Source organism: Giraffa tippelskirchi, chromosome 11 (assembly GCF_054371585.1).
Source record: "Giraffa tippelskirchi isolate mGirTip1 chromosome 11, T2T-mGirTip1v1.2.pri, whole genome shotgun sequence".
Lineage (NCBI taxonomy): Eukaryota > Metazoa > Chordata > Mammalia > Artiodactyla > Giraffidae > Giraffa > Giraffa tippelskirchi.
Genome location: NC_137285.1, coordinates 113,780,678 through 113,808,675, shown reverse-complemented (window position 1 = coordinate 113,808,675; position 27,998 = coordinate 113,780,678). Strand labels below are relative to the sequence as shown.

Below are 27,998 nucleotides of genomic sequence, written 5' to 3'. Positions count from 1 at the left end.
TGTTTCCCACCTAATTCCCACCTAAATCTGGAATTGCTCCTCTGTCTTATGTAGAAGGATTGGAAACAGCATGAGCTCTTGAGGTTAAATACTTAGAGCCTACAATGGGTGTTCCTGCTTCTTAGGAGTCTATTAAAAGGGTGGCAGAAGTGTGGGGCCCCTGGAAGAGACTAAGGCCAAACTTCAAACACTTACTTGACTGTTTCCCCAGCTGAAATGTCCCTTTAGTTGGAGAAGGCAGCTCCCTTGGGCTTGGAAAGGAAATCTCACTAGAAGGCGTGACAGTCAGATTCCAGTCCTAGCTCTGCGGCAGTGATAATCTGCTTTTTGTTGAAATACTTGAGTTTCTCTCTGCTTACCTCCAACTTCAGGTTCCAAGGGCAGGGTCCTGTTTTGTCTTGTTCCCCACCAGCGTCCAGCCTGGGATCGGGTGTGTAGCATGTGCCCACTGAATATTTTGTTGTTTTTAGTGAACCAGGCAGCCTGGGACAAGGTGCTTAACCTCGGTGTGCCAGGCACTATGGTCAACACTGTGGTCATAGAGGTGACACCGGACAAGTTCTGTCCTCATGAGGCAGATGCATGAGCTGGGCAGACAGAATAGAGGGGTGAGATCTAAGGTGAGATCTGACCCTGTCTAAGGGGTCAGACAGGCAGGATAGGCTCTGAAGAAAGCGGTAATAATTTGGGGATGACTGCGAATACGTCCACACTGTTCTCACTGCTAGGCTTGGTGCAGTTGCTGATCCCAGCTAACTGCTCCCCGCAGCGAGAGCGCCCCCTGGGTGTCCGAGGGGCCTCCCGCCTCTGGCGGGGCTGAGCGCTCCCCTCTCGCGCCCCTCTTCTGCTCACTCTGCCTGCCACCCCCTGGTTCTCTGCAGTTCTGTAGGCCTGGCCTCCGCAGCCTGCTGTGCCGGTTCTCTTTTCTCAGTCTTTAGTTTAATAAGGTTTTGCTTGATCCCATTCGGGTCAGCCCCAGTATTCCTCCCCGCCGAGCTCATCCACTGCTCACCTGTGTCCTGAAGTCGCCGGAATCTGCCCAGAACCTTTCCCGACCACCACCCCGCCCCTACCGCCGCTCCGAGCTATGGTCCCGCGGGTACTTCCGGTCAGCCCTCGCCTGGTACCCGGAGCGTCTGTGTTCCTGGGGTGCCTGCCTTGGGTGGGACTAAACCACCTCAGGCGTGTCAGCTGCAGGAGTCATCCTTGGCTTTGTCCTTTCCCTCCACTGTCATCTTCCACCCGTTACCTCATCTGGAAAAGCCCATCTTCTTCATCCCTTCCTCCTTCCTTCTCCCTCCCCACCCCTTCATTTAGGACTCCTCCTTTGGGTTGTTTTAATAGCCTCTTCATTGGCCTTCCTGGGGCCGCTTTTGTCTTCCTAATTGCTCCCCCATCTCCTCGCAGCATGAAGTTTCTAACTCACACGTCTATCGAGGCTTTCTTCTGCTGAAAGCTCTCTTTATGGGCAAGACCTCCCTCGTGGTCCGGTGGTTAAGAAGTCCAGGCTTCCAATGCAAGGGGCAAGGATTCAAATCCCTGATTAGAGAACTAAGATCCCACAAGGCCTCACCACATGGCCAAAAATACCCCAAACTCTCCAGGGGCTCCTCATTGCTTGTAGAATAGAACCCCAGCCCCCTCAGCAGGCCTGCAGTCTTTTCATAACTGGACTTCAGCCACCTTCCCCATTTCACTCTTTTCCATAGCCCATATTTCTAACCTCAGCCTAGCCTCTCAACAGCTGTCACCCCTTGGTGCCTTGGCCAGAGCTGGGCTCTTTCCCTGGAATGACCCTTCCCCTGCTCCCCATTTCAGTGACTCAGCTCAGGTTTCTGCTCTTCTGGACACCTTCCCCCCACCCTGCACTTCTCTATGCCCTGGACATGACCTTTCTCCTGGCTCCCAGAACACCCTGCATTGCTCTCTCTCCCAAAGCACTTATTGATGTAACTGTTGATTTACTATCTGTTTCGTTCAGAAAACTGAGCTCCTTAAGGGTGGAGACCACACACACACACACACACACACACACAAAATCTCTGGGTTCTTGGTGCCAGCACAGAACACCTGGCTCAGGAAGTATGTTGAAAGAGTGAGGATAGCAGAGTCTGTTTGTACAGCCAAACAACAGATTTATAACGTGATCAAATGTATTTGAAATTGGAGTTTCATTGGTTATTGAGTTGGGTGCCCCCCGACCCCGCTTCTCAGTTTTAATGGCAGGATAGGTTGGTGTGGGCTGGGGTTTGTGGTTGCCTGTTGCATCTCCCCACCTGTGGAGGCTTTGGGAACATAACTTCTCTATATTCTTTGCCCCTGACTTTTGTATTTTTAACTCCTGTTGTTGATGGGCTAGGAAAGCAATTCAAAATGAAAAATAGCCCATCACGGAATGCTGAAGAATGAGGTCCACCCAGCTTCCTGGACAGATCCCAAATTTCCTAAATTAGCCAAAGTAATGACTCTTGCTAACCACTGACAGCTTTTCCCTTGTGCAGTCCAGCGGAGAGTGCTTTTCTGGCTGGGGGATGAGGAAGGCCAGTGGTCCTTTATAGAGGGGCCCAAATGGCATTTTATCTTCATTTGGAATCTTGTAAAGTCCTCAGTGAATACTGTGTGTGTGTGCGCGCACGTGCACACTCAGTCACTTAGCCGTGTCCAACTCTTTGCAACCCTATGGACTGTAGCCCACCAGGCTCCTCTGTCCATTGGATTTCCCAGGCAAGAACACTAGAGGGGGTTGCCATTTCCTTTTCCAGGGGATCTTGCCAACCCAGGGATTGAACTCACGGCTCCTGCTGCATCTCCTGCATTGCAGTCGAATTCTTTACCACTGAGCCACCAGGGACCTTTCCCAGTGAATACTGAGGAGTAGCAAATAGGAAGCAGCTATGAGCCCAGGGATGCCAGGTCCACATCTGCATTCCCCCACCCTGGGAGCTCCTGCAGTAGATCTCAGTGCTAGCTGCTACCTTCTCATGTTCTCTTGTGGGGCTTTCAACTTCATGTTCTTGCCTCTCCTTCACTTCCTGGTTCTGCCATAGAACCAGGAAATTATGCTGAGAATGCAGTTTCTCTCTGGGAGCTTAAAGTAATCCGGGAAGAGGCAGTCCTCCTCCACCCAGAGGTATCCTGCTGACCAGAGTGCTCCAACAGGCTGCTTTCCTCGCCTGGAAACACTGCTGCTGCTGCTGCTGCTTTCCCTTTCAGGGACTTCCCAGAAGCTGTTCCCTCAGCATGGAATACGTTTTCCTTCTGCCCTGCCTGGTTCATGCCCATTCACCCGTCTGCTGTCAGCTGATTCATTTCTTCTTAGGAAACCTTCCCTGCCCTCCTCGATAAGGAACCTGGGTCTTATGACCATTACTGTGATCCCTTTATGCTGCTCGTTGATTGCTCACCACAGGGCAGGCACTGTCAAAGTGCCGGGTGGGTAACCACGTAGTATTAGAGCCTCAGTAGTGTGTGCTGAGGTCAGGGTTAGCATTATTACTGCAGATACCTTTCTGGGGACCAGAGGCCCAGATCAGTTGGAGGTATGAGAGCAGGGTTTGCACCCAGGAGCCCAACTGGGTCTTCGCTCCTGCCGGTTCTTCTCCAGGCATTCGGCAGCCCATCCTCCTACTCATTCTCAGCCCTCATCCCAGAGGCCATTTCACATGTATGTGTTTGGTTATAGAGGAATAAATGTTGTGTTCACTCACTGGGCAGCCTGTTAAGCCCCGACTTCTAGGCAGGAGCTCAGCACGGAGTTGATCAACAGCCTGCCCGCCCAGGTAGCCACTCACCTGCTGGATCTCCTTGGCCCTTGCATCCCAAGAATCTGGGCTGTGAAAATGAACTCCCTGGGGGTCCTCACAGTTTAGCCCGCACCGTCCCATCCTGTTTCTGTGTCCTAGTCAGTGGTGCTAAGGAAGCATCTGTCCCTAGGAGAGTCTGTCCTTTCATCTTTCTTCCACATTGTGAACCCATCCTCATCCTTGTATAAGAAAGTGGACCCCCTTCTTCCCCTAGGACAGGGCCTTCGCCCTTCCTTTGCTCCTCTGGACCTACCTGTGCACACTTGGGATGGCGCTGACCACAATGGGCCATCCTGACCCGTGTGCCTGCCTCCTTGCCCTTCTGCAGCCGCAAGGGACCATCCCTGGTGCAGCCTCTGTGGCAGGTAGCATCTTGTACAGTCAGGACTGAGGGAGCCACAGAGGGGATAAGAGGATAGGAGTTATTGCCCTACAAGCAGCTGCTCCATGATTCCAAGTGTGTGTGGGGGCCTGTGCTGGTGACTATGTATGTGTGTGTTTCTTGCTTGATGCTTTTGCACATCAAAAGCAATGTGTATCCTTGTACACATTAGAGACCATGCCTCACTGTCTCAGGGGTCTGATGTGGGGCTCTGAATAATAGATACAACAGAGCTGTCGGCTAAATAGATTTTCTCCTCCTCTCTCTAACCGAAGGCACCTTCCCTTTCCCCCAGCCCCCCTCTGGTACCCCTGCAACTATTTCATGGGGTTGTTATGACTGTCAGGACCCCCTTCCCAGACCCCACACAGGCGACAGGGATGGGAAAGCCCCACCTAGACCCCAGCAGGCTAGCAGGGCGCCAGGCTACTCTGCATTGGCTGGCAGCAGGGAAGGCTGGTCTCCCGGGGCACCTCACCAGGCCTCCAGGGCCCTCCAGGAGCAGGTTGGCTGAGCTCCAAGTGTCTCATGCTGGTTTTGAGTGGGAAACATAAAAATTAAAAATGGCTTCTGACCAAGCTGGGAAAGTGGGCATGGGTGGGGTAGGGATAGGAGCAGGAGGACTTGGCTACAGCTTCCAAACATGCTAGCAACAAACTGAAATCAGCTTACAGGGAAATGGCCTCTGGGACACTCAGCATGCTGGTGTGGAGGCAGACGTGCTTCACAGTGTTTACTCTGTGCCTGTTAGTGGTGGGGCCTAAGACAAAACACCCATGCTCTTTAAGCCTCAGTTTTCTTACCTGTAAAATGGGACAATGACCATAGTAATCACCTCTGTGAGGTTCTTGTGAGGGTGAGATGAAAACATGCTTAGCATAGTACACAGTATGTAGAAAATGCTGAATATCTGTTATCATTTTACTGTTGTTTTTAAAAAGTAGCATTGTCAATAACTGTAAAACAACTTTGGACAACATATAAAGTCTAAAATGCACCATTAAAGGTTGTGAGGAGTAAATGAGGTGAGAGTGTAGGAAAAGCACTTTGTGAATTACAAACTGTGTGCAGATATTATTATTAGCATATGATTATTATTTTTGGATGTTATAATTAACACAAATATCTCTTTCATTGTTTTGACTTTGGAAAAAAATGGCTGAGCACAACTTTATGATGTTGACTCTAAGTTCTTTGTTGTTTTTGTTTTTTTGTTTTGGAGGAAGATTTGTCAGACAGGCTTTTACTGGAATCTTGCCCAGAGGCTGTGTGACCTACATTGGTGATACCAGGTGCCAAATGTCTGAATAGCACCTGGCACAGAGGAGCAATTCTGTGGTTTCTCATCTTATTTTAAATTTTTATGATAAGCGTGTGATACATAGTGGTATAGTTAAGTTTTTGTAAAGTTCATTGACTGTAAGTTGTGGGTATTTGCTTAGGATAAATTCCTGAGAAGTTGCTTGAGAAATATGTACTCTTTGAGCTTTGTACCTAATATAGCTGAAGAAATGGAAGCAATTTCTTCAGCATTAGATGTAGACAGCTACCATTGTTTTCTCAAGTATGTTAGGAATATTTTCTTAACATCAACAGGTTTGCCTCTCTTGTGTTTCTCTCCCTCCCACACCATTTCACTGCCTCCACCCATCCTTCCAAAAATAAAATTGATCAAAAATTAAACATGTAGACAGAGGTTGAAAATTTTCTACTCACTGGCTGCTTTTGGCCTGCAGGTGTATTTTGTTAAGCGCTCACAATATTTTAAAACCTTTATATTAGTGGGTAACATTTAAAAATTGGGAGATGTTATCTAGAAATCTGGATTTCTAGATCTTCGTGAAAATCCGAAGATCTAGCAGCACTGGGTCCATCTACCCTCATGGCATTGATGAAGATGGCCATCCCTCTTACAAGGACCTGTTTCTCCAGCTGCCCAGCCCTGCCCAGCCCCTGCTCCTGTACATGGCCTGTAGGTAACTGAATCTGTAATCTGCGCTAAATGTAACCAACACCTCTTGACACAGTGCATCAACTGAGAATTATTTTCACCAGCAACTTTGAACATAGAGAGGAAGATTGTTTCACTTGCTAAGTTGTCATTTTTGTGATAAGCCAGGTAGCTTCAGTGTTTTATTTAGACTTTTTAGGGTTTAGTACAGTCACCTCTCTCCTCCTGTGGGTTTCCCTCCTTAATAATTTTTAAGAAGTCTTCAGCAAGACTTATAAGTCAATGTAAAATGTTGGCTAAGGCCAGATATAAATTTTGATTGCTTCTATTTAAGGGAGGTTTTACACAAGTGACCGCTAATTCAGTAACTTATGATGTTACTTAAAGATAATTAGTCCTTTTTATTGGTCATCTCATTGTTGTTGTTGTTCAGTTGCTCAGTCATGTCCAACTCTTTGTGATCCCATGGACTGCAGCACGCCAGGTTTCTCTGTCCTTCACCATCTCCTGGAGTTTTCTCAAACTCATGTCCATTGAGTTGGTGATGCCATCCAACCATCTCATCCTCTGTCGTCCTCTTCTCCTCCTGCCTTCGATCTTTCCCAGCATCAGGGTCTTTTCCAATGAGTCAGCTCTTTGCCTCAAGTGGCCAAAGTATTGGATCTTTAGCTTCAGCCTTTCCAAAGAATATTCAGGGTTGATTTCTCTTAGGATTGACTGGTTTGATCTCCTTGCAGTCCAGGGGACTCTCAAGAGTCTTCTCCAACACCACAGTTTGAAGGCATCAATTCTTCGGCGCTTAGCCTTCTTTATGGTCCAAGTCTTACATTTGCACACAACTACTGGAAAAACCATAGCTTTGATTATATGGACCTTTGTTGGCAAAGTAATGTCTCTATTTTTTAATATGCAGCCTAGGTTTGTCATAACTTTTCTTCCAAGGAGCAAGCATTTTTTAATTTCATGGCTGCAGTCACTGTCCGCTGTGATTTTGGAGCCCAAGAAAATAAAGTCTGTCACTGTTTCCATCACTTCCTCATCTATGTGCGATGAAGTGATGGGACCAGATGCCATGGTCTTTGTTTTTTGAATGTTAAGTTCATCTCATTGAAATAGTTGTAGTTTAGCAGAATCCTTATTGAAAGAGGTGAGGAGCTGGGGATTCTTAGTCCTGGAGATCATCCTTATCCATCAGTTTTTCTCTGATGAGTGAGGCAGGCCCTCACCCTCTTCCAGCTAGTGAGCACGCACAGGTCTGGGGGCCACATGCAGGAGGAGGGTGCTGGGCCCCACAGTGTTTACTTAATAGGAGTCCTTGCAAGCAATTTTTAAATTATTATTATTCTATGAGCTTCAACATTTTTTGATTTTTGTTGTCACGGGAAACCATACACTTGTAAGAAATTTGGACAACCCTGAAGTGTATAACACACAGGAAGAAAGTCTTCTGTGACACCTGCCCTCCCCACCTTTCCCCAGGATTGACACCCTTGAGGCTTTGTTGGATATAGTCCTGAACTTCTTCGTTTGCTTGTATCGCCTTAACCCCTTTGTATCCCCTTGTATTCCCCTTGCCCGCATGCCCAACATCCATGTTTTTACTTTCATAGAATGGACTCTCTCTATGCCTACAGTTTTCCTTTTTTCTTTTTTTTTTAGCCAACTGTCAATTATTGTGGTTTTCTTTTCAAGTTGACATGTACAGATAAATGTACCTTATTACGTATAACAGTTGTAATCCATGGTATGGGTGCCTTTGAAACTTTTTTAATCATCCTTGTATTGGTAGACACTTGGTTTGTTGCTGATTTTTTTACCATTACAATCACTGCTGATGTGGAAATTGTTACGCCCACCTGTGAACTTCTGCATGAGATTTTCCTGCACATAGACACCTGAAAGTAGGACATTTGGCTTAAATAGTTTGCCATTTACAAACTGAATCAATATTGTCTATTTGCCCTCCAAAAACGCGGTACTAATTCACACTCCTTTCAAGAGTATCTAGTTATGGCTCCAGTAATCTAGTTTTTGCTTCACCATGCATGAGAAAAGTAAACTTTAAAAACTCACAAATATGCCATCAAAATCACACATTTGTCTTAGAAAAGCATTCAAAATATACATCTATAGATTTAATTAAATGATTTACATACCTTGATTTCGGTGACAGTTATCATCCTACAAGATGACAAAACCGTCCCCCAACAGTTGTTGTCAGTGTAACTATTACAGACTTGTGTGAGGATTTCAGCCCAGGGAGCCCTTGGGAGAAGGCGGTATGGCTTCCATTCCCGCTGCTCTACTAGGGCTGCCTTGGTTCTCCTGTTAGGGTCTGAGCCCTCAGGGCAGAGGTCAGGTCAGCATTCAAACAGGAGTGCCGGGCCTGGGCATGGGGAGATGGCAGGTGATGTCTTGAGGTATCCGAGGTGTTCTGGCATCCTCTCCTGACACATAAAGCCATTTCACATGGACAGGTCCTTCCCACCTGTATTTTCTCATGGTGTCCGCGTGACCTCCCTGTGAAGCAGACACTGCCCTCATTTACACCTGGAGACACTTAGGCTCAAAGGTCTGACTTAGTGAGTGTCACACAGCCACTGAGGGTCAATACCTTGGACCAGGTCTTCTGACTCCAGATATGGTGGAGTCAGACCCCTATGAGGCTGATAGGCAGCTTTTTGCTGGTAGGACACCATGGAAGTTTCCTTTACTGAGCTAGGGGTGGAGACAAGAAAGGGAAGTGACATCCCCCAACTTCCTGTGGTCACTTTGGGGCATGTGAAATTTTAAATTCCATCTTCTCTGGAGGTCTGCTCTCTGCCTGTCTGACCTGTTGTCTGTCTCTTGCTAACAGATTACCCTGTATTGGCCAAAGTTCCTTAGCCCTAACCTCAGTTGTGAACCTGAAGGTAAATTTGATGAAAGTATTAGTTGCTCAGTCATGTCCAGCCCTTTGTGACCCTATGAACTGTAGTGACCCAGTGGACTATAGCACGCCAGGCTTCTTTGTCCATGGAATTCTCCAGGCAAGAATACTGGTGTGGGTTGCCATTTCCTCCTCCAGGGTATCTTCCCAACCTAGGGATCAAACCCTCCAGATTCTTTACCGTTTGAACCACCAGGGAAGCCCCTCCCCCCACCCACATATCCTTCCAGGGTGCTGTCAGTTGCATGAGATCCATGCAGGGTCATCTGATCTAGTGGAAACAGGCATCTGGAGTTGGTTCAAATCCTGGCCCCATTACTTTTATTACTAGCAATGAGAACATTTGACTGCTGATCTTACCTCTCTGAGCCTCAGTATCCTCTTCTACAAGATAGGGAAAATGATTCTCTCATAGGGACATTTTGAGAAATATGTGAATTAAGATTTGAAATGTACCTCTAAGATGTTCAGCACTTTATAAATGTGAGTCCTCTCTCAAATTATCCTGCTATAGAAAGAAGGTTCTTCTCTGGAGATGCTCCATACTGGTAGCTGCTAGCTGGGGATCCTGGGGCGAGGACAAGGCCACCACGTGAGCCCCAAGATGAATCATGAAGAGTGTATACCCTCAGAAGCTCTCTATTTGGTAGGAGATCCCAGTGAGCAGCGACAGTGTTATTTGTGCAGTGATAAGAATCAGTTAACAGAGGAAAGAGTAATTAAACTCCAGGTGGAAGGGGGTGGAACAGGGTGGAAGAAGTCATCAAGCAACTGGGGTACTGAAGGTTGAGTAGGAGTTTGAAAGGACATACAAAATTAATAGACAATTTTATTCATTAGTAATAAAGTTGCATTTTTAAAAGTATATATGTTAACTTCTTTTGACTCTTACTAATACAGTGAAATATTCAAATTCATCCATTCTCTTTTCCATTTCTTTCCTTTCTCCTCCCATTCTGCCTCTCCTTCCTACCATACGTTAAGGTCCTCTGCTGCTAACAATTTCTTAATGAGTTTTTGTATGCGCTAGTAGATCCTCAGAGGATGATGCCATTTTACTCTGCTAAGTTTTTTTTCTTTCCTGTTAAGTTTTTATAAGAGCTTTGGTATAGTTGTTTTTTTTTTTTTTTTCCATTCCTTTTTTTCTATACTATGAGCAAATTCTTTTGCTTTCTCAGCAGTGAACAAACTACCAGTTATTCGATGTGTTCTGCATCACACCTGTACACAGGGGCTTGTGCCATCCCATCTAGTAGCCAGAACAACGTAGTGAAACAAGAACTGTTGGATCTTTTTCATAGATGAGGAAACTGAGGCTTAGAGAGGTTAATATACTGATATCTCACAAGTATGAAGCCGTATTTCTGCTCTGGAGTCCTTTTCCCATCATCCTCTGCTGCCTGGCACAGGGTCTTGCCCTGATTTTGTGCCGCTGGTTTTGTAACCCACTTGGCATAGTGCCAAGCCTCCTCAGACAGCTTCCTACCTGTTACCGGACTCTCTGAATCACGCAACAGCAATAACAGGCGCAAACCACAATTTCCCATTCCCCTCGCTTTTAATTCTGAGCTACTTATAAGCAGCTAGGTTTGACTTAAACTTTCCTTCTTGCTCTGTCTCTTCCACTTAAGGAATGATAACAGGGTGTGTGCACAGTGCTCCGAGGGCCCAGCCTGCATGTCTGAGGATGAGGCTCCAGCTTCGTCCTGCTGGGGACTCCCCGGTAATCGTGGGTACCCCTCATCCTCTCTCTACAGCCGTATTTCCCCAGTGTGATCCAGAACTCAGGTAATCCCCAGCTATCCTGCCTGCTGCCATAGGAGCTCCTGTGATGGAGCGGGCCTGCGGAGTGTGCCCGAAGGGACTCAGGTCTCGCTTTCAGGAAGCCCTGAGTGTAAATCTGCCCAGCTGTGTGACCCTGGGCCCACCCACTAACCCCTCTGACTCTCGTTGTCTGCATCTGGAAAGGAAGGCAAGTAGGACCCACTTCCAGGCTCACCGTCTGGATGATGGGAGTCCATGGAAAAGGGAGCAGTTTCTTTCCCTCTGGCTCTGCCTCGCGAGTGCTTTGATTGGGGACTTGCCAGTGTTTCTGCAGCAGAAACCCAAAACACCTTCCCTAGGTGCAGTGCTCATCACACCTCCAGCACCCTGAGAGTCTTGCCTCCCAGATTTCTTGAAGCTCCTCTGTGTGGCTGAGAAACTCCTCAAAGGAAGGGAACAGGCCATTGAGCTCTGCTGCTGTTTCCGTGGCGGCGCCTTCCTTTCTTGCCCGTCTGCCCTGCAGACAGCAGCTGCAGCGTGAGTCAGTTGCCTGTATGTATTATCATTTCTTTTGCATCTCTTTGCAGAGAGGAGGATGCCATTCATTTAGCCAGTGTTAGCTGTGCCCAGGCTTCAGTTGAGGGGTGGGACACGGAAAGGAACGGACTCACAGACACTGCCCTCGAGCTCACGGGGGAAAGGTGCAGAGAGTGTGACACACTAGCTGTGCTGTCACCTGGGCATGTCCTAGGGCCTCTCCTGGGCACCCAGCAGACAAGAGCAGGTCTTTAGAAGTGAGGAGGAGTCCATGCTACACAAGTCCAGGCAGAGCCCTGGGGAAGGCGACACTGGGTGTCTGTCTGGAGTCAGGGCCAAGGGGTGGAGGACCTGAGTGGCCACGTCCTGCTAGTCATCTGCACACTGATGAGGGACCTTTCCCCCGAGCCCGAAACCCACACACTCACTGCCCACGCAGCATCCACCCTTTGCCGTGTGATGGGCACCCCAGAAGCAATAGAACTAAACAGAAGTCTTAGGCAGAAACCTAGCCCGGCTTCTCCCTGGTCTCCCCCATGTTATGTGACCCCACCATTTACCTGGTTACTCAGGCCCCACACGTGGGTGTCATCTTTGGCCCTGCTCCTTCCCTCACCCCTCACTTTGTCTGCAGTCTTGCCAGCTGTTCCATCACAGTATATCTTGAAAACTGCCACACCTCCGTATCCTAGTCCAGAGAGCTCCCATCTCCCAGCAGGTCTCCCAGCTTCCACTCTGCCCCCACTGCTACCAGCCTTCCACACAATCAGGCAGAATGACCTTTTAAAAAGCAAATAATATTGTGTCACTTCCTTGCTCAAAACACTCTGTGGCTTCTTAGCATCTTGAAATAGAATCTGAACTCCCTGCCCTGTCCTGCCTGCCCCTCCTACTTCCCTGGTTTCATCTCTTAGCACTCTGAGCCTTGCTCACTCCATTCCAGCCCCTATGTCCTTTCTGTCCTTCTTTCTTGCCTCAAGGCCCTTGCACTTGGCTTTCCTCTGCCTGGATTACCCCCAGTGTCGCATGGTCTTTCCTCTGTTTAAAAGGCCCTGTCCTGTCCTACCCTTTACACCATCACTTTTTTCCCTTTCTCTGCTTTATTTTACTTCACTAGCACTGGCTTTACATTATATATTTATCTGTCTTCTTTATCATTTGTCTTATACCTTTGGGCTTCCGAGGTGACCCAGTGGTAAAAAAAAAAACCCCACCTGGCAATGTAGGAGATGCAGGTTCGATCCCTAGGTTGGGAAGATCCCTTGGAGTAGGAAATGGCAACCCACTCCAGTATTCTTGCCTGGAGAATTCCATGGACAGAGGAGCCTGACAGGTTACAGTCCATGGGGTCACAAAGAGTTGAACATGACTGAGGATGCACACACACACACACACACACACACACACACAGAAATGTAAACACACACACACACACAGAGGAATGTAAATCCATGAGGATGAGCCCTTGTCTTATCTCTCTCATTCACTACCCTGTCTCCAGGCCCTGGACACACAGTAGGTGATCACCACACATTAGGTCAGTGATCAAAAAAAATGAATGAATGAACAAATGCAAGTTAAGACTTTGGTGTTTATGCCGTGGGCAGTGTGAATCTAGTAGACATCTTTCAGGAGGTGAGTGACGTGGTCAGCGCTTTTATTTAGAAAGCCAGCTGGTGGCAGTGTGGAGGCTGGACTGGAGGAGGAGGCAGCAGAACTAGTTAGAGGCAGTTAAAATGGTCCAGGAAATTGATGCTGAGGCCTACATAGCGCTGTGGAGAGGAAAAGAGGGGACCGATGACGGGTGGTGAAGACCTTTGAGTATCTTTGGTTCCTACCAGAATAACTTGGTATAACAATCCTTTTAAAAGACAAACAGGAGGGGACGAGCTGGCCTGGGCGGAAGGCTGGTGACACTCCATGATGTTTTCCTCCCTAGGTAGATGTCAGCCCCCAGATGCACATCCCCTGCCGTGCAGTTATCTCTCAGAGGAGAGACTCTGCTGCTCCTAGACTCCCTGTTGAGTCTTTCACTAAGAAAGTTGTCAGGAAGTCAATGATGGTGTCAGTAAGTCTGATAGTTCTTTCTGCTGACGGGTTGATGTTACACATTACAAGCCACAATAAGTGGTTGGTTCTTTCTTGCAATAGGTACATTTCTCTATATTTAACTCCAAAGGAGACTCACGCTAACGAATTCTCTCTTTCTTTAAGAATGCCTAGGCTCTGCTCAAGTTCTGGGTGGGGGTTACTGATAACTTAGGGGCTCAGCATCTCCCTTATAAGGACAAACATGCCCAGGAACTCTCGTCCTCTCTTGGGTGTCAGGGAGTCAGATAACCAGTGGGCTCACATTCCTAGACCAGGCAGAGCCGTGCTCTCTGGCCTTGTCTCTTGAGGATGTCTTCTTGAGCTTGAATTATTCCTTTCTCCCCAGATCCCCAGTCCAATGCAAGTTTCGATGCAAAGCCTTTCATCTCTGAAGGCACAGATCCTTACCCATCTTGCTGAGGTGTCCCCTCTCTGTCCCTAAGGGGGAGTAGGTCATCCGAGGCTCTTAAGCTTTGGTCCAAAGTTCCTAATCCTGTGAAGTGAAATGCTGTCCCATCTGTGTGGCCAGATACCACCTCCCACGTCTTCTCCTCTCTCCCAAAGATCCAGATATCTTAGGAATGACGTTAATAGCTACACTATAGAGCTTCCTGCATGACAGGTACTGTGTTAAGCCCTTCACATGCGTTCTGTCTAATCTTTATCCTGCAGTGAAGTGTTAGTTGCTCAGTCATGTCTAACTCTTTGTGACCCCACAAACTATAGCCTGCCAGGCTCCTCTGTCCATGGAATACCCCAGACAAGAATACTGGAGTGGGTAGCCATTCCCTTCTCCAGGGGATCTTCCCAACCCAGGGATCAAACCTGGGTCTCCTGTGTTGCAGGCAGATTCTTACCTTGCAGGGATGAGTATTATTGTCCTTTTCACAGATGCGGAAGCTGAGGCTTGGCAGTGCAGTGAAGGTTAGTTGTTAAGAGTCTGGGCTAAGAGTCTAATAGACCTGGGTTTGAATCCCACTTAGCTGTGGACCTTGGGAATGCTACTTAATCTTTTTAACCTTCTTTTTCCCAGCTCTAGAAACACATTCTTAGCCATCTTGCTGAGATGTCCCTACTCTGTCCCTTAAGGGGCAGTAAGTCATCCCAGGCTCTTAAGCCTTGGTCCAAAATTCCTAATCCTGTTTGCTGTCCCTGTGAAGTGAAGATAATATGGAAATTGTTCACAAGGTTGCTGTGAAAAATTAAATAATATTACATATATTATTTCAGAAGATATAAGTACTTGCTTACTAAACGCTGGAGTTTGTGCTGTCAGTAAATAATAGCTCATTGTAGCTACTGCTCTCAGCATCAGTACCATCATCACCTTCATCCCCATCCCAAGGCTACAGGACTAGTATGTAGATGGAGCCAGGATTTGAACCTAACCCTGCCTGGCTCCAGAGCCCACGTTCTTCCCCATGTCACACACTCTCAAGTTCATTTTGCCCGAGAGTCTCTGATCCGTAAGTTTGCTCTCTTGGTCTTCTTGATTGTCCCATTTGTTCCCATCTGGACAGTAGGCTCATGCCAGGGCTCAGCAGACCCTCAGTCTCTTCCAGCCAGTGACCTCTTTTCAGTCATTGACTGGGCATCCCCAGTGGCCGCACTGTTCAGCAAAGAGCTTGGACAGTTTTCCTTGATCGTCAGTGTCATGTTGTCTGCTGTGAAAGCTGGGAAGTTGGGGGGGGGGTGTTTCCTGTATGGTTGTTTACATCAGTAGGATTATCCAGAGAAAACAGGTGTGGCAGCAGAAAGGGCTGGTGGGTGTCCTTATCTTTTGGGGTCACTGATTACTTTGTGAATCTGGTGAAATTTATGAAGCCTCTCTCCAGAAAAAAATGCCATGATAAGGCCAACATTTTCCCCACAGCCCACCCAGGGATCCTGACTGAGAAATTCAGACCCAAAAGGTTAACTCACATCCTCATAGGCTGTTCTGTGTCTGTAGGCTGTTTGTACTTGAAAACTGTTGGGCCATCCTGGTAGCACTTGGAAATACCTATTTTACTGATATGGTTTGCCATTTTCATTTCTTTCCCATATTTGAGAAATGTATCCATGCCTTAGAACTGACCTAGTCATTTTGATGAGACTGACCTGCTGGTTTGCACATAAATTCAAGCCATAACCTGCACCTAGCAGACCAACTGGAGAGGTTTTTTTTGGCCGCAAAATCAGACTAATGGGCTTTTCAGGTGGTGCTAGTGGTAAAGAACCTGCTTGCCAATGCAGGAGACGTGGGTTCAATCCCTGGGTCGGCAAGATTACCTGGAGAAGAGAATGACAACCTACTCCAGTATTCTTGCCTGAAGAATTCCATGGACAGAGGAGCCTGGTGAGCTACAATCTGTGGGGTTGCAGAGTTGGACACGACTGAAGGGACTTAGCACATGCACACATCAGACTAATAGGAATTTAACCGTAATTTTGTTGTTGTTTAGTTGCTAAGTCATGTCCAACTCTTTTGCGACCCCGTGGTCTGTAGCCCACCAGGCTCCTCTGTTCATGGGGTTTCCCAGGCAAGAATACTGAAGCGGGTTGCCATTTCCTTCTCCATTTATCATGATATATAGATAATAATGGTGCATAAGCTTAGCTTCAGTAGGGTTTAGTGGTCTAGATTCAGGTAAATGTAAATCTCTACTTTTAAACTTAACTTCGTTTTTGAAATTTCAGTCTTAAAAAGTATGCTTCTTCCCCTTTCTTCATTCCTGTTTTCAAGGTGGGGGTCTGATTTCCAAGCATCTTACACCTTCCATCTTCTGACTTGCTTGTCGGCCTGTCCTTGGAGCCTTTCCAGCAAAGCGTGGAACAGGCCTGCTGTTTCTAGCAGTAGCGGGGACTGTAGGTGTGGCTGCTGTTGGCTGCTCCCCTCCCTGCTCATTCTTCTGGTCCTCCCGGAAAGACAGGAACAAACCTTCCCTAATGGAAGCCCCAGAATCCTTCCTCCTGCTCAGGCCACGGCGCCAGTGCCCTCTGCAGTTAGAAGTGGGACTTGGATTTCAGGCGCAGGAACTGAATTCATCACATATTAGATCATTTGCCAGAAAGCTTTTTCTGATGCATAGTTTTTTTCTTTAAAGTATTTCTTCTTTGCTTTTTCTAAATTATAAAAGCAACAGATGCTCACTTCAAAGCCAGGATTAGAACTCTTCACGCCTGGCTTGGAATTCCAGCTCCATCAGCTCATTAGATGTGCAGGCCTGGGAAAACGCACACTCTCTCTGCAGCCTTGGTTTTCTCCTGGTGCCGGAGAGAGGACTTCCACCTCCTAACACTGCGGCAAGAATCCAGGGAAGTCGGTCCGTAGGATGCACTCGCAGAGGTTTGGCGTGGATTCTTTGACGCAGTGACTGTTTTATTCAGCACCCGCTCCCAACCAGTCAGTGTTCTAGTTGCTCTGGAAACACTCAATAACGAGACAGAGGGGGCCTCTGCTCCAGTGAAGCACACGTTCTAATCAGAGGCGACATAAAGACTCAAGGTCATTTCAGCAACTAAGAAGCTAGACCCAGGTGGTTTGCGAGCCCTACGAAGGATGCCCGGGGCCATCTCTGGAGGAGAAGCTCGGTGCTTTGTGACCCGCAGGCCCCAAGTTTTCCAGAACACCCAGTGTGAGCAGTTCTGCCCTCTAGGGGTAGGTCCCGGTTTTAAGTTTGGAAGATCTGACCAGCAAGCACGTGCAGATTCTCCTTTACCTGGCTCCCCATTCCCGAGCTTGGGGCTCTGTTGCAGAGCCTTTAGAAGGCCTTCTGGTGAGCTTAGGAAGTGCTGCTCCCCGCTCACCCTGCGGAGCTGACGCTGAGTGAAGAGCCTCCGTGTCAGGAGGGAGGGCGATCAGTTTCTAGCCAGAGCCCACTTGGCTCCAGTGCTGCTGGGAGCAGATTCTCTGGGAGGCTCTGATGCTGCAGTCTCCCTATCCTCTGCATGTAGTTACTAAATGGCTTGTGGAGGCCATGTGAAAGCTGGGGCCACCCCAACTTGTATGTTGGACCACAGGGCCATCAGCCCGACCTCACATGCCTTCCGTATCGCCCCTCTCGAGTATAGTATGCCTTTTTAAAAAACAGTATTGATTTTTTTTTTCATATTTAATTTACTTTTTGCGTCACTGCATGGTAGAATCTTAGTTCCCTAACCAGGGGCTAAACCCACTTCTCCTGTGGTGGAAGCACAGAGTCCCAGCCTCTGGACCACCAGGGAAGTGCCATAGTATGCATTCTTTAAATGACTGTTCAGCCTTTATCTTGGGCAACAGTGACACAAACCGACTGGTGAGGGAAGCTGCCAAGCATAAGGGCAGGCTGCCTCTGACTCACCTGTCACATTCATTGCTAACCTACTTTTGTTTGACCTTGATTTGCTCAGTACAATTAAAGACACCGTTGTGAACGCACTTCTGCTGATGATTTAAGTCTAACATGTGACAGCCCAGGATCTTAACCACACACATGACCCAGGCAGATGGATAGACGGATGGGTAGTTAGTTTTTCGCTTACCTCTGAAGGGTAATTCGATCACAAGGAAAAGGTTTAATTTCAAGAACACTGAGCAATTCTTTGCGACCAGATATGATGCCAAGGCAGCAGGCCTTGATTCCTTGCTACTGGGCAGCTTAATCAGGAAATGGCCTAGATGGCCGCCTTTCAAGTGGGTCCTTGCAGTAGCTTGGCAACTGGCACAGGGTCATAATTGGAAGAATTTGGCTCCGAGTGTCTGTGGGTGTTTACAGTGCACTATAGGGCAGGGCTTCATTTATTTATAGAGTATTGTGAGCAACAAGCAGCAGAAGGCTCAAAAGCCACTAAATCTCAATTTATTTTTAACAAATTCCATTTTTCCCCTCATCCCAGAAGGAGAACTGAGTTATTAAAAAACAGTAAAAAAATACATCATCTCAGAGTATGCCATATCTAATTATGGGGTTGCCAGCGTCGGCCTGCAGCCACGTTTTAAGGGCTTTGTAAATCAACCCATCCATTCAATCTGTGAACTTATATGACTCCTATTCTTCATTTAGATGTAGAGGGAAGTTATTGGCAAGTGAGTGCTGATCAGAAGTTCTACGCCATCTAAATTAGGAGATGGAGGATATAAATATAGGATAGTGTACTTATGTTCTCAAAGGGAAATAAAAATCACTCTTCATTGTCCGTCATACTTAGCCATCCAAGCATATACTCCACCGCACTAAATATCCACTGGAGGGCTGTTCTCTCATTGTGATGGTGGATCCACGCTTCTCAGAGGAGCTATATCGTGGTATCTTGCTGAGCCCTACCCTGAGTAAATATTACCCACGTATGTCATAAAACGATGTGACTCCAGTGCTTTTTGGCCTCCTAGAGCATCAGAACTGAATGAGACTTCAGAGACCCTCTAGTTCAAGTACATCTTATTGTAGTTGGGGAAGCTGAGGCTCAGAGAGCAGAGGGACTTGGGCCCCATGGCAAGTCACAGCAGAGCTGCCCTGAGGCCACAGTCTCTACCCTTTTCTCTGACGGTCTCTGCTCTATTGAACCTGAAGCTAATGAGTTAAACAGATCTGATTTCTGCCCTTCAGGGTTCACAGTCTCAGACAGACAGACAGATGGTCAAATAATCATCATATGCATGAGTGAACCAAATTATATGTACAATAAACTAGCTAGTGAGTGGAGGAGATGATTGTTTAGAATGGGGTAGTTTTGGAATCTGTGTGTTTGGATACCAAGGCGGAGGTAAAATCAGGTGCTCTCTGACCTACTTGGGCAGAGCTTTATAGATGCTGTGAAGTTTCTGATGCAAAAAGGTGCAGTACACTTGCTGTGTGTTGCAGGAGGGGAAGTATGTGCATCCGTGGGCGCTAGTGAGGGTGATATAAATATTGCAGTTTTGGAGAGCATGGGAGTGGATCATTGGGGAGATTTCAAGGGAACTCCAAAGGGAATGAAGGACTGGGGTGCAGGCCAGAGTGGGTAGTCTGAGTTCTGTGGGATGCTCTGCCCCATCCTGGGACAGTGTGGGGGGAGGCGCATGTGCTGCTATTCTCAGCCCTCCGACCTCCAGGTAGAAGGGTGATAGCAGATCATGGTGGTCTTTTTCTCTGACCCTCAGGATCCTTCTTTGTGTAGCCCTCTGGGCAGCCAGTATCTGTGGACTGGGGCTGGCACAGGAGCTGGAACATGTGTCTCTTTCTTGCCCTGGACTGATGCCCGGTACGTGCCTGGGCCGAGTGGGCCCTGGGTGTTAGTTCTTTCTGAGGCTGGGAGGGGACAGAGGAGGCTGAGGAAGCCTTTATGAGGAAGGAGGGGCTGTGGAAGCTTCTGGGGAAGACTCCTCTTGCAGCGCTGGAGGGCAGTGATTTTAAATTGAGGTTGTAGCAGGCGGCACAGAGAGGAGTGAGTGGGAGGGAAGAGATCACAGGCCGGAAGAAGCAGTAGGAGTTACTTACAGACAGACAAAAAGCCAAATGGAGAGGGAAGGACAGTGATTTGCTGGGACTGAGGAGTCCGTGGTGGGGAGAGAGGAATCGGGGCCACAGCAGGCCAGGCCCCGAGTTACTCAGGCTGGGCCTTCAGGTCGCTGAGCACACTCTTCTCTGAGCAGACAGCCTGTCTTCCTGCCCGGTGAGCTCCTTCCCACTCTGGACAGTGGTTCTCAAACATGTTGCCAGGTGTTTCCATGTGGCAAAGAATGAAGTCAGTACATGGAATATCCTCAGTGTCACCTCCATAATTTGTTGGGTTTTTTTGGTTAATCTTTTGATACCTACAGCCACTCACCTGCTTTTGAGTTAAGAATGTTTAAATTAGCAGTTTCCACTACCTGGAAAATAGCTGATAAGCTTTTTGTTGTTGTTGTTTAGTTGCTAAATCATGTCCAACTCTTTGTGACCCCATGGACTGCGGCACGCCATGCTCCCCTGTCCTTCACTACCTCTCTGAGTTGCTGAAACTCATATCCATTGTGTCGATGATACCATCCAACTATCTCATCCTCTGTCACCCCATTCTCCTTCAGCCCTCAATCTTTCCCAGTGTCAGAGTCTTTTCCAATGAGTTGGCTCTTTGCATCAGGTGGCCAAAGTGTTGGAGCTTTAGCTTCAGCGTCAGTCCTTCCAATGGACATTCCGGATTGATTTCCTTTAGGATTGACTGGTTTGATCTCTTTGCTGTCCAAGGGACTCCCAGGAGTCTTCTCCAGCACCACTGTTTGAAAGCATCAATTGTTCGAAACTCAGCCTTCTTTATGGTCCAGCTCTCACATCAGTACATGACTGACTGCTGGAAAAACCATAGTTTTGATTGTATGGACCTTTGTTGGCAAAGTGATGTCTCTGCTTTTTAATATGCTATCTGGGTTTTTCTTCCAAGGAGCAAGTGTTTTAGTTTGAGAAGTTCATACTTTTTCTCAGATGTGTGTTGTAGTTTTAATACAACCTAGTAATATTTTGGTTGATAAAATAAAAATTTTCATTTTTATAGTTTATAAAGGTAACACGATTTCAGTGTGGTGGATACCTCCTGTGTGTCCCACTTCTGAACCAATTTTCAAGGAGCAGATTCTCCCCTTTCTGTCTTGTGTCCTGCTCCTGGCATTTAACTGTGTCCCAGCATCTTTCTGTGTGTGCAGTTCAGCCCAGGAGACCAAGTAAACCCGGGTCAAGGGCTGTGTCAGTAAAAGGTTCTGGGGTAAAGAACACTGAAATGTTCGCCTGAGAAGAGGTTGGGAAGTTGCCTGTGGCCTTCCTGTCCCAGTCCCAGCCCATGGAGTTACTAGCAGGTGTGGTTGCTTCATATTGTGTGTCCCCTAAGTAGCAATGGCATTCATAATTGATGCCAGCTTTAAATTCTCCAAAGTAAGGCAGTGTTCATGGTTCATGGCCACAGCTCTGTCATTTAACTTTCTCTGAATCACTGTGCCAGCCGCCCAGCCGGCATTCAAGAAACACTTTTGGTCATTGAGCCCTTGCTGGTCAGAGCCCCTGCTGCTTCGGCCACCACCACCTGGAGTACTGAGAGCTTTAAGTGAAAGTCCTGAGGGTTGTGAATGTTAAGACCTGTCCAAAGTCCACCCTGCATCCTTCAGGCTGATGAGCCACACCCTGGCTATCAGCACTTATTTGCTCCTTATCAGAGTGACAGAATGGTCCAGGGGAAGGGCATCCAGGGGTCACTTCCTGTGGCCACCGTCCTGGGCAGGAAGACCCCATCTGTGCTGATCAGGACAGTCAGGCCCTGGTCCCCTTGGGCACCCACACGCCCAGCCTCCTGCTCCCCCCGTTATGGGTATGTTCCCTGTTAGGAAATCCTTCTTTATTCTAATCCAGATCTGCCTCTTGGCACTGTTTCCTCGTTGACCTAGTTCTGCCCTTTGTAGCAACACAGAACAAAGGTCCATAGGCGGGCCATGGTAGAGTTTGGAATTTGTGCTCTCGGGCCCCCTTCCTTTCTCCTCCACCCGCTCATCTCCCTCCCCAGTGTCGGTGTTCTCCAGTGCCTTCCGCTGCCCTTGTGCAACATGGCAGTCCATATTAATAGTAACGATTGGTGACATTCATTGAGTACTTTTCACTGGCCAGGTGCTGTCCTAAGCTCCTTACATGAATTTTCTTACTACTCACAATCACCTATGAGGTGGGTACTGTCAATATCTGCATTTTGCCAATGAGGAACCTGAGGAGCAGAGGTCAAATGTTGTCCAGAATCACACGAGGAAGTGGGGGGGGTGAAGTCTGGAGCTGGGTGGTCTGGCTCCACTGCCCATGCCCTTAGCTGTGGGGCCATACTATCTTGCAGCCATAGCACTGGAAGTAAGCCCATGGTGCATTAGATTGGGACTGGCCCCTACTTTGACTGATTTTGCAGGGAATCATTTGGAGGGAGCCTGAGTTGAACTATTTCCTGTGAAACATCCTCAGAATTTGTTTTGACAGAACTACTGCAGTCCAGAGGCCTTTGTCTTGTCACCAACAAATGGGTTCATCCAAACTCTGCCAGGCCCTGCAGGGTTCATGGTGCAGTGGGTTTTGATCAGGGTAACAGATGTGGGCTCTTAGTATATTCTTTTCCTGTACATGAAGTCAAATGCAATAGGTTTCTTGTTCAGAATGCTTCATCCTGATTTTGGTGGCCATAAAGCAGAGAGAGAAAAGTGCCTAAGACTTCTAAGACTGGACTGTAGCTTCAAGTTCCTAATTCAGCATTCCGTCTCCCAGAACAGCCCCAGTGGTTGTGGAAGGGAGGGATGCGATATCCCCTACCCTCCAAAGCTGGGATGGCAGGTGCCAAATATACATTTTCCTGAAATGCATGCATCAGGAAGGGTTTTGGAAACGCAGGTGAGGGAGATGAGAAAGGGTGTGTCAAGGTCAGTCCAAACTGGACTTGAGTGCTGTGTCCCCGAGCTGTGTGACTAGGTACAAGTCACTTGTGGCCTCTGTTTCCTCTTCTGTAAGATAGAAGTACCACTGTCTTTTCCCAAGGATGCTTCTTTTAGGGTTAAGTGAGCAAAGGCAGATGTGCCATGAAGCTGCAGTTGTTGTTTCAGACCATTTCCCACACCTGATACCTCAAGGTTTGGTGACGAAGCCCTTGTTCACTGTCTGGCCCTTCCTGCTTTGGTAGCGTGGGCCCCGACCCTTCAGCTGCCTACTGTCTTGTGAGGCATGGAGTGAGATTGTGGGAGTGTGGGGTCTTCTGGGGCACTAGCCATCCCCAAGACCCAGCCTGCAGCCACATCTGTCACCCTGCCCTGCCCGCAACACTCAGGCCAGGTTGCCCCAAGAGTCCAGGAAAAGGTGATTCATCAAGAGTCTGCTTCCTGTGCTCACGCGTCCATGGGCTTTCCTGCTCCAGGCGGTGGCTGAGCCAGAAGTGCTGGGAAATGGGGATTGAACCATCTTTCTCTTCGTCAGTTGTTTTTTTAGATTGCATGCATCCTGGTTACTATTTTTTAGAGATAAGCAGCAAAGTGAGGGACCTGATTTCTGAGGTCTAGACCCAGAAATCTGAAAGGAGAGCAGCTTGAAGCAATAGAAACAGGACTCGATAAAATCTGGTTCTGTAGTTACCAAAAACGGGGCCCTGACCAGTGGCCTAGCCTCCCTGAAACGTAGTGTCTCTGTCTGAAAACTGGAGGCAGTAATAGAACTAACCCCTTAGGGTGGGAGGAGGATTAGATGAGATCCTCGATGGTGTAAACAAAAGACACCTGGCACAGTGTCTAGCACTTTATAAATATTATAACAATCCCCTTTCTTCGCCGCCATCTACTCTGCTGTTGATTTCTTACATGGCTTTGAGTAAATATCTTACCCCCTCTTTGACCCTTCTCTTTGCAGAAAAGAGTTGGACCATACTGGTTCTGAATGGGTACATAGTGCCCCCTATAGGACATCTTGGGAATGTGTGGGGTGGTTGGGCTGTCCCTGTGGGGTCAGGGCTTTCACTGCAGTGGAGATGCTGGATTGACACATGGAGAACAAAGAACTGTCCAGCATCCTACCCAGTTTCCTAAAGTTCAGAGGGCATTCGTGTAGGTGAAACTGTGTATGTAACGACCTGGGCCTGGAATCTGACTTCATTTTACATATAAACAAAAATAAATTTTGCATGTTTTTAATATATACTGAATTTTCCAGGAACACAAATACCAAAGTATATGAGGTTTACCTATTTGTTATAAATAGCTACAAGCATCTCATTACATCTTTCACTATGTCTGGAGAGTAGCTGTGCCCAACCTCTGCATATTGACGGATGTATTATTTTATTTTAGCTAACTTTATTTTCTTTCTTCTTTGTATTAAAGCCATGTTGATTGCATTGAAATTATAAGTGTTGGTAGGTTATATGATTTACAAATTTTATTTCAAGTGAATGAAAAGAAGATTAAAAATATCTGTATTGAGTCTTTGAAAGTATGAGAGAGTGGGGGAGAGTTTGTGTGTGTGTGTGTTAGCTTATAAATCAGCTGGAGAAACCTTAGGATAGATTTGAAATAAAAAGAAATGGTTTCACTTAGAAATGTCCTTTTACATAGGATATGTAATAGAAGTCAGAATTTAACTGCATCCCTTGTCAGAGAAATAAAGTGTTTTGATGTCTCCCCTGGCCCTTTTAGAAAATATATAATCTTAGAGTCTAAAACACAGTTTTTATCATCATCCTTTTTCAACTTGGCCATCTCTGTTTTTTTCATCCCTCCCATCTGTGTGTGTGTTTGTGTGTGTGTGTGTGTGTGTGTGTGTATTACCATCTATGTGTAGACTTGTCAGAAAGGAAAACCAGGCAGGCCTCCTTGCTTTTTACCAAGTTTGTTTTTGCTGTTTTGTGACCTCTGCCTGAACAAATGGACTGCACAAATTTTGCAAATTACCTATTCACGTGCTTTATTTTTCCACTGAGGTGATTGCCTTTTCATTGATTTACAGCAGGTTTTATTTTTGTTTTGTTTCACTTAATTCAGAAAGGATAATATTTCTTTACCTGCCACAGAGCTCGGGAGTCAAATGACCCTGAGTTTGAATCCTGGCTTTCCTGCTCATGTGCTAAGAATTGACAGGCAGTTTACTTGACCTCTCTGAGAATTAGTTACTTCTAACTGAGAACTAGATGAAAAAACACTGCATGGCACAAAATAAAAGCCCAGTGCGTGGTTTCTACTGCTAGTTTTTGTGTTGTCATTTTTGTTGTGATTCTTGCACTGAATATTTTTCTCAGAAAAAGTATCTTGAGCTCTGCAGCTCACATTGTTTGAGATTCTTAGACATGTAACTCTCACTTGCTGTTACTAAGGCTCAGAAAAATGAAACTGAAATCACTGAAATTTTGTTTATTCCTTGTATAAGAAAGAGACCAATGAAAGAAAACAAGCAGATTCCATTTTAGTTAAAGGAGGAATTTGCAGGGTTATTCCTAGGGTCAGGAAACACTCAGATGAACATCTGAGATCTGGGGCACTGGCAGGAGGCCTTGGCACTCATCACACAATTAAATGGTCGCCCTCAAACTGTGTTTGCCAGGGCAGGCAAGTGGACAAGTACATTTCAGAAAGGTTCCCAGGCATTCCAGACTGGAACAGGAAGGACCACCTGATTTACTGTTTAACCAGTTAAACACACCGGCCATGCCCCCAGCACTGTGGACGATTCACAGCCTTGTGACCCGTTTGGGCATCCTTGAACAGGAGGCGGGAGGCGGGTGGGTGGGCGAGAGCCAGCCCTGCCCTCTTCCTCCTACGTGGGATATCGCTTTTGCTTTTCTTTGCTGAGTCTCTGCAGCAACAAAGCGTATGCAGAGTTCCAGTTCTGGGAGTTGGGCACATCGGGGTTCTGTCTTTGATCCCCCATTCTGGCTGTGTGATTTTGGACAAGTTGCTACACCTCTCTGAGCCTCAGTGCCATCTTTTTACATGATGGTGATCATAATACCTTCCCCAAAAGGTCATGGTGAGAACCAAATGAGCTGGGTAAGGGCTAGCACCGTCCTTAGCATGTGTGATGCTCAGTCAATGGGAGGTGGGTGCTGCTCCAGGAAGGCCGGCGGCAGGTACGTGGACCACAGTGTAGTCTGTGATGCAGACCTCCCACTCAGCATGTCCCCGACCATCTGGTCCTGCCCTGCTAGGTGGAACACAGGAAGGCTCCTCTTCCTCCAGCCGTCACACAGGGCACACTGCCCCGCAGGGGGAGTTCACGGGGGATCTTCTCTCCCACTGGCCCCTGGGCTGGGGGCCTTTGTTCTGTTCACGGACGGGCTACAGCGCTCACGCCAGAAAAACATGTGGAATCCCACCAGCTGTTCCCTCACAGTATATCCAACACTCAGCAGCTTCTCACCACCCCACCGTGGCCACCCAGCCCCAGCTCCTCTCAGACCTCACATCCCATTCATCCGCACAGCCTGCCTGAAAATATACCTCGAATTCTTTCAGTCACTCCTCAGACCATACCTGAGATGTGTCATCTTTTCTCCAGACTGTTCACTGTTCTAGATGTTTCCTCACTGGCCTTCACTGGTGATGCTGCTACCTTTATCACACACACACACCCCTGCCATATACACTCACAGACATGCATGCACGCACACACACACACAGCTCCCCCATCACTATGCATGGGTATATGCACAGCACCTCCCCCACAGAGTCCCCCATCCCCACCTCGCTTCTCAGCACCACAGCCAGACTTAAATCCCAAGTGGGTCACGCCATCCCATTTCACTCAGAGTCAAAGCCAAGGTCCTTACAGGGGTCTGCCCAGCACCCTGTGGCCTCCACCACAGCCCTCTGCCCTGGTTCCTCTCTCGCCTGGAACACTCCTTCCTTCACCTCTGGCTCCCCACGTCTCCACCTTCCTCCCCATTGCTCCTCCTGCCCCATGGCTGACGTTCCTCCCCAGCACTTCCCACCTCCCAGCATTGTTTACTTCTTCATCCCTCTGCTGGCCTTGGTCACCAGAATGGATATGAGAGGAGGACAAGGGTCTGCGTCCCCCGCCCCAGCCCTGCCGTGGAGAGCAGTGCCTGGCACCTGGATGCCTTCAGTGCATATCTGTTGAAAGATTCATGAAGGATTGTGGGACCGCACACGCATAGTGTCTTCATCATTACAAAACTGTCCCAAATTGAAATTTGACTGCCATGGGCAATTTGTGGTGGAAGTTTACTCCGATTACCAGTTCTTTCGCTGTAGAAATTACCTGGCATACAGGGGTGCCTAGTAAGTTCTGCTGGATGCATTACTTTGGGGCTTTGGAGCCGTGGTAGCCATCTGAGGCCTCCTTCCCCATCAGCCCAACCCTGCAGTGGGGGAGACGGTGTCCCCGGAGCTCTCTGAGCCAAGTGTCCCCCCACTTCCCCACCATGCATCCTGGTTCTGGCGGCACTGTCAGCCGCTGGCCCCCCTTCCCCTGTATCCCCATCTCTACAGAGAGGTCATCGTCCTTTGCTTTCACCGTCTCATCTTCCTGGTAACTCTACAGTTCTGTTATTATTACCTGTTGATCTGGCTTTCTCGTTATCCAGCTTCCCATGGCAGTTATTTCTCTGATTTTAGTTTCACTGGCTGTAAGCCAGAAGGGGTGGACTCTCAAAGCAGTGTCCCCGGTTTCAGATTCTGACGTGCTCTCCGTGCCGCCTCCGGCGTGTTCTCCGGCCCCACTCCCAGGTCCCTCTTCAGGCCTTTCTCCATCGCCCTCATCCCCTCCCTCCTACTCCCAGAGCTTATCCACTGGCTAGGCCCTCCTCTCTCCCCCAGCTGCTTCCACTCCCACCTTTTCTGCGCCCCTTCAGCCCAGATTTGCAGTCCAAGTTTGCTTTCTGTGACCGCCATACTTATGCCCAGCCCCTGGCCTTCTGCTCCTGGTCTCACCTCACAGCTCATCAGTTCAGTAACCACAGTTAACCCAGCAGGCATCCTAAGTGCTTTTTGTGTGTTGGCCTCATTCAATCTGGGAAGAGGAATCCTCCTCTTATAGGCGAGGAGACCGCAGCTCCCAGAGGTCATAGAACTAGCCCAGGACACAGCTGGTCAGCAGCAGGACTGGGATCTGA

At 47.8% G+C, this 27,998-nt stretch overlaps 1 protein-coding gene and 1 long non-coding RNA gene across 28 annotated transcripts in view; one reads left to right on the top strand and one right to left on the bottom strand.

Moving 5' to 3' along the window:
• BMAL1 (basic helix-loop-helix ARNT like 1) overlaps positions 1 to 27,998 on the top strand; it is a 107,087-nt gene that overhangs the window by 35,189 nt on the left and 43,900 nt on the right. The window lies entirely within an intron of this gene.
• Positions 10,605 to 18,113, bottom strand: LOC145527338 (uncharacterized). The gene is made up of 2 exons (XR_014069689.1): positions 17,961 to 18,113; positions 10,605 to 12,146 (listed from the first exon to the last, which is right to left on the bottom strand). It is a non-coding gene; the product is annotated as an uncharacterized LOC145527338 (long non-coding RNA).